This window comes from Hemibagrus wyckioides, unplaced genomic scaffold, assembly GCF_019097595.1.
Source record: "Hemibagrus wyckioides isolate EC202008001 unplaced genomic scaffold, SWU_Hwy_1.0 Contig6, whole genome shotgun sequence".
In the NCBI taxonomy this organism is placed as follows: Eukaryota; Metazoa; Chordata; class Actinopteri; order Siluriformes; family Bagridae; genus Hemibagrus; species Hemibagrus wyckioides.
The window spans coordinates 98,473-107,352 of record NW_026690808.1 but is presented as its reverse complement, the minus strand read 5'-3'; the positions used below and the strand labels follow the sequence as shown (position 1 = coordinate 107,352).

The following is an 8,880-nucleotide window of genomic DNA, read 5'->3' as shown; positions in this document are numbered from 1 at the left end:
TCATATTTTCAGCAATCCTTACACATAGACTAAAATGAAGAATGGATTGTCTCGATTGTTGTTAAAAAATGATTAAAAGCACATCAGACAGACACACTGCTCCACTGAATGACATTTATTTATTGAAAAATGCTCATAATTGCTATAACTTTCTATAGCGCTCTTTTGCACTTGCTTACTTCAGTTATGGTGATTCTGAGTATTTAGGGTAATGTTTTTTTTAAAAATTGCTCCACCAAACATTTTGGGATTAGGAAACACATTAACCGGTGTGGCTGTTATGTTTATATTGATTTTTGGACAACAATGGAGGTCTAAGGCACAGACAACTAAGCTAATACAGGCTGCAGACTCTCAGATATTCCTTGTGAGTAGAGGCGATTTATTGTTGGTGTTATGCCGGGTTCACACTGCACGATTTTCACAGTCATCGGATCACTGTTGCTTTCACACTGCACAACTATCTAGTGTAGCATTCAATCTGATTCAATCAAAATGTCAGAGTTCTCACGTGAGACTGGAAATGGAACCCCTATGGAGTCAATTCAATGCCACATATATTCGCAAAAGAATTCATGTGTTGCAAAAGAAAATAAAGTTTTGCAAACGCAAAAATGAAATTTGCTAGAAAAAAATAAGTTTTTAAAACAAAAAATAAAGAGTTGCAAAATATAAATGACTTAAATGTATTTGCGACGCTGCTTTTATTTTGCGTTTCAGTGAAATGTAAGTTTGCGCTTCACTTTTTATTTTTTTTTGTATATTTTATACTTTATATTTTTGTATATTTTTTGTTATATTTTTGTACCCTTAAATTGGGGTATTTTAGTATTTTTTGTTATATTCCTTCTTATTTTATTTATTACCTGTGCTTGTAGATACTGCTGGTGCCAGATTCCACAGCATACTTCAAAGCTCTTGTAGACTCCAAGCTTTGAAAGGTCTGAGCTGTTTTTGTATCGATAGGGCCTTACACAGTATTAGGCAAGTGGTTTTAATGTTATGGCTGATCGGTGTACATCATATCATCTGAGACAGTTATTTGTCATCATGCCCAAACTTAGCAATACATTAAACACCACAAATTGGATGGCAAAATAGACACATCCAATATGCGACCCTATGTCAATGCTTGTATGCGTTATTCTAAGATGCGGTCCCTTATGCAGAATAACGTGTGAGGTCCTTTGTGACTTCTCATTTGCTTTGGGTACGATCAGTCTTGAAGTGAGTTGGCACCATTCTCCAGTCCCTCATCTGGCCAAAAGTGTTACCTTTTGTTAAAGGAATGCAGCTGATGTCTTGCCCAAACTGGAGTATAAGAAAATAAATATAACGTATATTAGAGCTTCCAGATACAGTGAAATGGCAATAAGTACACAAAGATTCTGCAAAAAATGTGAAAATTTACATTCTATCTAATGTTTAAGTTATATCTTATATCTATTATATCTTGTGTTTAATACTCAAAATGTGAATAACCTGCAGGATGCTGCGCTACTCCCAAAAGATGACTGGAAACTGTGGATAGTTTCCTGCAGTATCTGTCTTTCTCTTCCCTGAAATTCATATGATATTATAACAAAACCGTCTATAAACATGGGACCAGATTAGACAACGCTGACTAGCAGTTTTTAAAAAACACACCTTTCCAGCATTACTTTCAGAAATGGCTGCCAGAATCTGTTGTCTGGGCCCGTCTGTTTTAATCCCCAGCTCCTGCAGATCTCCATCAGTCAGAGTCAAAAAGGCCTCCATGTCTACCTGTAAATAAAACAATACAGGTAATTTACAGAGAGGAAAAATGCAAGCATGCAATTGTAGTGTTTGGAAATAGGAATTTGGTTGAAGAGAAAATCAAACTATTAACTATTGTGTTAAATCCATTATTTAAATAACATGTAAGTACAAGAAAAAGTTCCAGACTTTAGAGATGGCCATGTCTATACCTCCTGTTCTTCAAAGATGGGCTGGTACTTCTCCAGGGAAAGTTTTCTTAGTATACCTGACAGCTCATCTGTGAAAAAGGAATAAAAGTAAAGATCATTGACACTGTAGGTTTGGAAACAATTTAATCCACTTCTCACTTATGATTTGTGCACAATTTACTGAGTACAGCTCTAAGTCTACTTTGACAAGACTCTACAGGCTACAGGTGTAACTGCCATCTTCATGTTGCTTCACTGAAGTCCTATGTGGTCTGGGATTTGGTTGGGCCATTTAAGGACATTTAGAAAGTTGTTCCAAAGCCACTCCAGGGTTGTCTTGGATATATTCATGTTGTCGTTCTGAAAGGTTAAACCTTGTCTTAAAATCTGAGGCTGTGTCCACTGTGGAGCAAGTTTTCTTTAAGAACCTCTCTGTATTTCGGCTGCTTTCATCCTTCCCTTAATTCTGACCCGTCTTTCCTTTCCCCTCCTGCCACTGAGAAGTACTCCTGCCAACACCATGCTTCACAATAACAGTGGTATTGCCCAAATATTGAGCAGTGCTTATATTCAGCAGCAGTTTTCATTTAGCTATTCCAACATAAAGCTCTTACTGATGGAGAACTTCTGAGATGGCTGTACTTCCAGCAAGTTCTCCCTTTTCTGCAGAGGACTTCTAAAGCTGTTAAAGTTGTCAGTGGGCTTTTGTTTTCTCTCTGATCAAAGCCATTCTAACCTGGTTACTGAGTTTGGCTGGATATCCTGTTGATTCCAAACATTTTTCCACAATGATAGAACCCACTGTGCTTCTTGGAACATTCAACACCTTAGATATGGTTTATACCTTTACCCTGCTCTATGTCTTGACACAATTTGCTCAGGGTGGTCTATGTATTTTGTAGATAGATGTGTTCATTTCTGAATACCGTGTCTACGTTCATGGTCCACAACCATGTTGGCTTTTGTATGTTAGAGACTGGTAAACTGCAATAGTGTGAATGAGAGTACATTCCTACACACCATAAAGTCTGATCATCTTCATTTGCACTGACCTTCATCAGTGATGCTGCCACTGCTGGAGCCACCACTACTTTTAGAACATGGTTGGGAAGAAGCAGAAGACAGGGTTTCACCAATTAGAGGCTTAGGAGTTGGGGATGGCGATGGAGTCAGGGTAGGGGATGTACTCTTAGATGTGGAGGAATTCCCAGACTGAGGTCTCTTTTTCAGATCAACCTTCTGTGGAGATTGTAGGCTAGTGTTAGGTTAGATTGATGGATGACACTGTAATTATGCGAATACATTTGACTTGAATGACACGTCATTAGCGCGCAAGATCCATCGATTGCCGTGGGCGGGCCATTGTTGCGATTAGCGGAGAACGATAAAATTGCGAGAGATTCAATTGGCTCGCTATGGGCGCGGCCATCATTGTCTGTCCATCTTTTCAGCGCAGGGATTGGGGAAGAAAGATGTAACGGGCTGATGTGATTGGGCGAGAAAGATTTCCCGGGTGAGATGTGATTGGCCGGCTGACCCAGACTATCGTTCTTCAGGTAGCACCACTGGCCCATGGGAGCCTTAGGGGGAGCCTACAAATAAATAAGTGATGACAAATCAGTTATGTAACGTTTTGCGCTGTGAATCCAAATGAACACAACACCAACATGCTGCTGGCTGCAATCAGTGATCGTTTTTGGTTTCCGTTGAGGAAGCGTTCCCGGCCGTTATTAACTGAGCGATTTGGTGAACTCCTCGCCAGTTCTGCGGGCAATCCAATAAAGTCACGTTCCCATACTGGGAGTCAAACCCGGGCCACCTGGGTGAAAAACCAGGAATCCTGGCCGCTAGACCATATGGGAGGGCTCCCCGGGAGAGTTGAGATCAGCATTTTACTCGACCACCAAGCAGTTTGAGCTCCAGCGCGGTATCATCCAGAGCTTTGTATGGGAACCTTGCATTGCAGAGCACAAAATCGGCCAGCGCTGACCGAACATCCAGCTACTCGAGCTGGCAATCCAGCGGAAAATCAGCCGCTAGACAGAGCGTGAGCTGGTGTTCCTGGTGCAGAAAACCAGTGTACCTCCCAGTACAGGACTCTCCGCATTTCAGGGATTATGGGAGGTGTTACTCTGCCAGCAATTGGGCAGCTGTAGTTTGTGGCACACCTCTGGGCTCTTAAAAGGCAGCCGAGCCAGCCAGGAGTCGAACCTAGAATCTTCTGATCCGTAGTCAGACACGTTATCCATTGCACCACTGGCCCATGTGAGTTTTAAGGGGAGCGGGGTCATACCTGCTTATGCTTTTCAAGTGACAAACAGCCAGCGGTCAAAAGCCATGCCTAGCATTCAACGGTGATGTGGAAAAGCCAATGCCGTGACCCGGATTCGAACCGGGGTTGCTGCGGCCACAACGCAGAGTACTAACCACTATACGATCACGGCATCCCATGCACCTGGGCCAGCCGGTAAAAGGAGCTGCTACATGTTGTGATATGCGTTCTGGCGCCCCTCTGGCCTGTGTATACATAATTTATATTAATGTTTTGTTTGCTGATGTAAACGATTGTGATTATATTTAGTTAGTTAGTTAGTTAGTCTCTAAACTCAAATTCAGTTTCTTCTGTACATATTTGACATACACTATTTTTTGGTTTGTATAACTGTATCTATATAATCAGAAAGAGGACATTCTTAAAAAAGAGAGATTTGATTTGAAACCTGAACTGCTATCAGGTCCATGCTGAACACCTTCTGACCAATCCAAATCAAGTATAAATTTTAATCTCAATACTGCACATAATTATCAAATAAAAGTCTATCAAGCTGTTATCCAAAAGTCTGAAATAATGTTTCTCTTAAGTGTTTTAATTAAAATCCATATTTTGGTGTGATTTATACACATTGATTTGTACATCATGACTTTTGGACGCTTTATTATGTCCATTTTATGATGAAACAGGAAAAGACTTCTGAAAAATCATCTGTCATTTTCTGATCATGTTAAATATCAACACAACTAGACTGAAATATACAGGTAAGATATGCAACTAATTGTAACATGAACAGAGCAAGATATAAACTGATATCTACTGGTTTCCTGTCAGGGTTGTGGACTGTTTTCTGGTCACTAGAGGCCCCCACTGCCTTTTTGTTGGTGTCCAGTCTGTCATTATGTCTAATAGGTGTCTCCTGTGCTTTGTTTAGGTTTGTGTATTTAATTGAACTGTGCACTCTTTTTCGGCAGATGCAGCCGTGTCAAATGGCCAGTCCCGTGGAAGTTCAGGACAGAAATGCTGGTACAGAGTGGTAGGACAGAGTGGTAACGGATTTTTTATTATCATTATTAAAAATATTTCATTGGTAAAATATAAATTTATTATGTATAGGGCTGAACTTTTTCTGATTCGGGACAGGGCCTGAGGTGTTATTACTTACATGTTGGGACTGGGTTTTTTTTTTCCAGCTGAGTATGAAGGTCATCTTCTGCAGAAAAGGGAGTGCAAACTGGTAATGAATCAAATAAAGTTTTGCTAGAATAGCAGACATCTGGCTGGTTTTATCATCGTCATGTTCTGTGCTCATGAATCAAGCATTTATCCTAATTCCTTACAGATTATAAACACGGACCCTAATGACTGCAATCGAGACATGATGGCCGAGCTCTATGGAGTTAAAATGTCATCTTTACTGACGACACCTCCTAAAAGGCCTGAATGCAGCATCACTGTGAGGGATCCTGTACCTCCAAAAAAACACACCCACAAAGGAGGCGGAGCTGAACACTGCCTCTGCTTCAGAGCTGAATACTGAGCTGGACAATTTCAGTGTACTACAAAAATACTACTACACAGAAGAAAAGAAACAAATCCAGCTGCTTTAGTGGTGTTGTCTGTAATATTACTTTATTTCTGTTTTCATACATTATGATGAACATTACATTGATCCTGTGTGTGTTTTCCTTCAGACTCAATCCCAGAAAAAGCCCAGGGAACCGGTCAGATTCTTCATTCCCCTGACGGAAGAGGAGAAAGAGGAGGCAAAGAAAGCCAACATCAGTTTTGGTGATTTCTTGTCTGACCACCAGACGCTTACAGGGGGCGACATTGTGGAGACTCCTGCCCCTCTACAAACCACACCCCCAAAGGATCTCCACAAGAGACCAGGCCTGCTCCTCTTCTCCATCCCTCCAGAGGAGGAAGTGCAGCAGAAGACAGAGAAAGTCAACACAGGAGAAAGAAACAAAACAAGGCTAAGGTGCAGAAGGTAGAAAAGAGTTTTAATCCTGTTAGTTACTGAAATACAGTGAACTTTTCTTGTCTTGGACTTGCGTTGTACAAAGCACATCATTAATGAAAGTGTACAGTGCTGGTTTGACTTTATTTGTAGTGACTTTTATCAAGAATATATACACATTACTTTAGGAACAAGTCTCATGTGTTAGACTGTCTCACCTGTTTAGATTAATAACTGTTTAAATACTGAATGACTTAACACTGGGAGATATTAAAGCCTAGTTTAGCCCAGTAGTTTTAGTGCTGTAGCTTGTACTATTACTTTAGAACCATTACATTGATCCTGTGTGTGTTCTTCCATCAGACTCGATCCCAGAAAAAGCCCAGGGAACCGGTCAGATTCTTCATTCCCCACAGATCACAGTTCTGGAGAAATGTTTACTTATCTTTAATTAGATAATAATGCAGGTCAAATAATCCACAAAACAAATCCAACAAGTCAGCTCAAAAGACTTGACAGTAGTTCCAAAGAATAAATCCCCAAAATCCACAAGGTTAATCCAAAAGCATACAAAAGGTTCACAGGAGTCTAATCAAAAAACAAAGTCAATACTTCCAAAAAGTCATTCTAATTAGTCCACAAAATAAATCCATAAGGCGTTCAAAAGAGCACTTGTCAATCAATCAAAACAAAGAACTATACCAGATGCACAAAGTCTTTTAAGGACAAGGCCATAAACCAGAGCACACGGCTGACCTAGACTTAATCAAGGTACAGGAAACACTAAGCAAAGTATTTGTGGAGGAAAAGGGTGACTTAAATACACAAACCTAAACAAAGCACAGGAGACACCTATTAGACATAATGACAGAGACTGGACACCAACAAAAAGGCAGTGGGGGCCTCTAGTGACCAGAAAACAGTCCACAACCCTGACAGGAAACCAGTAGATATCAGTTTATATCTTGCTCTGTTCATGTTACAATTAGTTGCATATCTTACCTGTATATTTCAGTCTAGTTGTGTTGATATTTATCATGATCAGAAAATGACAGATGATTTTCAAAGTCTTTTCCTGTTTCATCATAAAATGGACATAATAAAGCGTCCAAAAGTCAGAATGGACAAACCCATGTGTATAAATCACACCAAAATACACAACTACATCATTTTCAAGCCCAGTAACTGAAAGTATTTTGCACAAGGAAACAGTTTATCATCATTCTGAAGTCACCTGGTTGTTAACTGCTGCCAGACGCATCACAATCTTCTTCCCCATAACGAACAAGAAGTTCTGATTGTGGATGCAGGTAAGATGAATCTGAATATAAGACAGCACATAATATAAGTTAAAGCAGAGTGAACTTCCCCTGAGCAAAAACAGCAGCTAAACAAAGGTTTTACTCACAGCGAACGCCTCACGGAGAGCATGCAGCTTCAGGCCGATATCAGTTACCCCTCTCTCTGTAAGATGGTCCCTAAGAAACAAAAGATTTACATGATGAGTGTATTAAACATACATTACTCCTTTATACCATTAAACTGTGAAGAGAAGCGTACCAAGTAAAGGGCACCTCCATCTCCTCTTGGCTAAGGCTCTCCTCACTCTCCTGCAAGACACATTAGCAATAAATCATTAAAACTCACACAGTAAATGTTACAGCCTCCCATTCAGGGGAATAGCAGCATCTGTAGATACACATCAGGTCTGAAACACAGAATTACCTCAGAGTCGTACTGTTCCTCTGAATCACTGTGGGGAGAGTCAACCTGCTCCTGCTCCCAGGTGGAGGTGTTCACCTGACCATCTTTAGCCACATGCAGGAACGTGCAGGACACCTTTTTAAAGGTTTGCTGTTAAATTAAAAAAATATATAAAAACACTGCAGACCCATATGTGTACAAAATTCCAAGAGTTACTGTCTACAATAAAGACTTCATGACATTGCAATAAATTTACCACATAATCCTCAAGTGGCTCCATGATGGTTTCCACCCGGTTACAGGAAAGGAGCTCTGTAACCTTCCCATATTCAGCCTTAAGAGAACAATTTGAAGTGAACACAATTAGTCACTGCAACTAACAAAAGTTTTGTGACGCCACAACAGATAATCCCTCACCTGTATGGCAGTGAAATGGTCCTCGATGGTGGTCTGATAAGGGAATCCCTGCAAATGACAATTAGCTGAAACTCAAGATCTATTTCTCAAAAGTGTTCATCTAATAATCATTAATATCAATTCTCTTCATCAGAGTAACAAAGATGGTGATTACCAGCTGGTCAAAGTAGCCCGTCTTGGTGGTTTTAAACCAGCAAAAACCACTCTCAGGACCCCTTATCATCCCGAGGAAGTATCCCTTAACGTCCACTGCCTAGAAATAGAGAAACTAAACATTAGAACTTGTAAAGAAGGATGTGTGTGTGTTTGTATCTCAGCTGCAGCACTGTACAATACCCCAGACTGGGAGTTGGAGGAGTCTGCAGTGTTGTACTCAACATTACAGCAGGTGCTGTTCAGCTCACCAGCACTGAGGGGCTGTGAAAAGTAGAAGATGAGGATCATCAGTGTTTTTTATCATAGCAGTTTCACACTAACACTTTCAAACATTCTGTCACTTGGAAAATCCAGAGATCAGATTTAGTAAATAAATGACAGGCTTGGTTACCAGAACAACAGCTGAAGATGTGGAGTGAGTTTCTGTGGGTAGCTGCGGC

The 8,880-nt window shown here is 40.4% G+C and overlaps 2 non-coding genes across 2 annotated transcripts; both read right to left on the bottom strand.

Annotated features, from left to right (window-relative positions):
* Positions 1-4,118: 4,118 nt before the first annotated feature.
* On the bottom strand, positions 4,119-4,191 carry trnar-acg (transfer RNA arginine (anticodon ACG)). Its single transcript has one exon. It is a non-coding gene; the product is annotated as a tRNA-Arg (tRNA).
* Positions 4,192-4,300: 109 nt separating this feature from the next.
* trnah-gug (transfer RNA histidin (anticodon GUG)) lies at positions 4,301-4,372 on the bottom strand. The gene has a single exon. It is a non-coding gene; the product is annotated as a tRNA-His (tRNA).
* Positions 4,373-8,880: the final 4,508 nt, after the last annotated feature.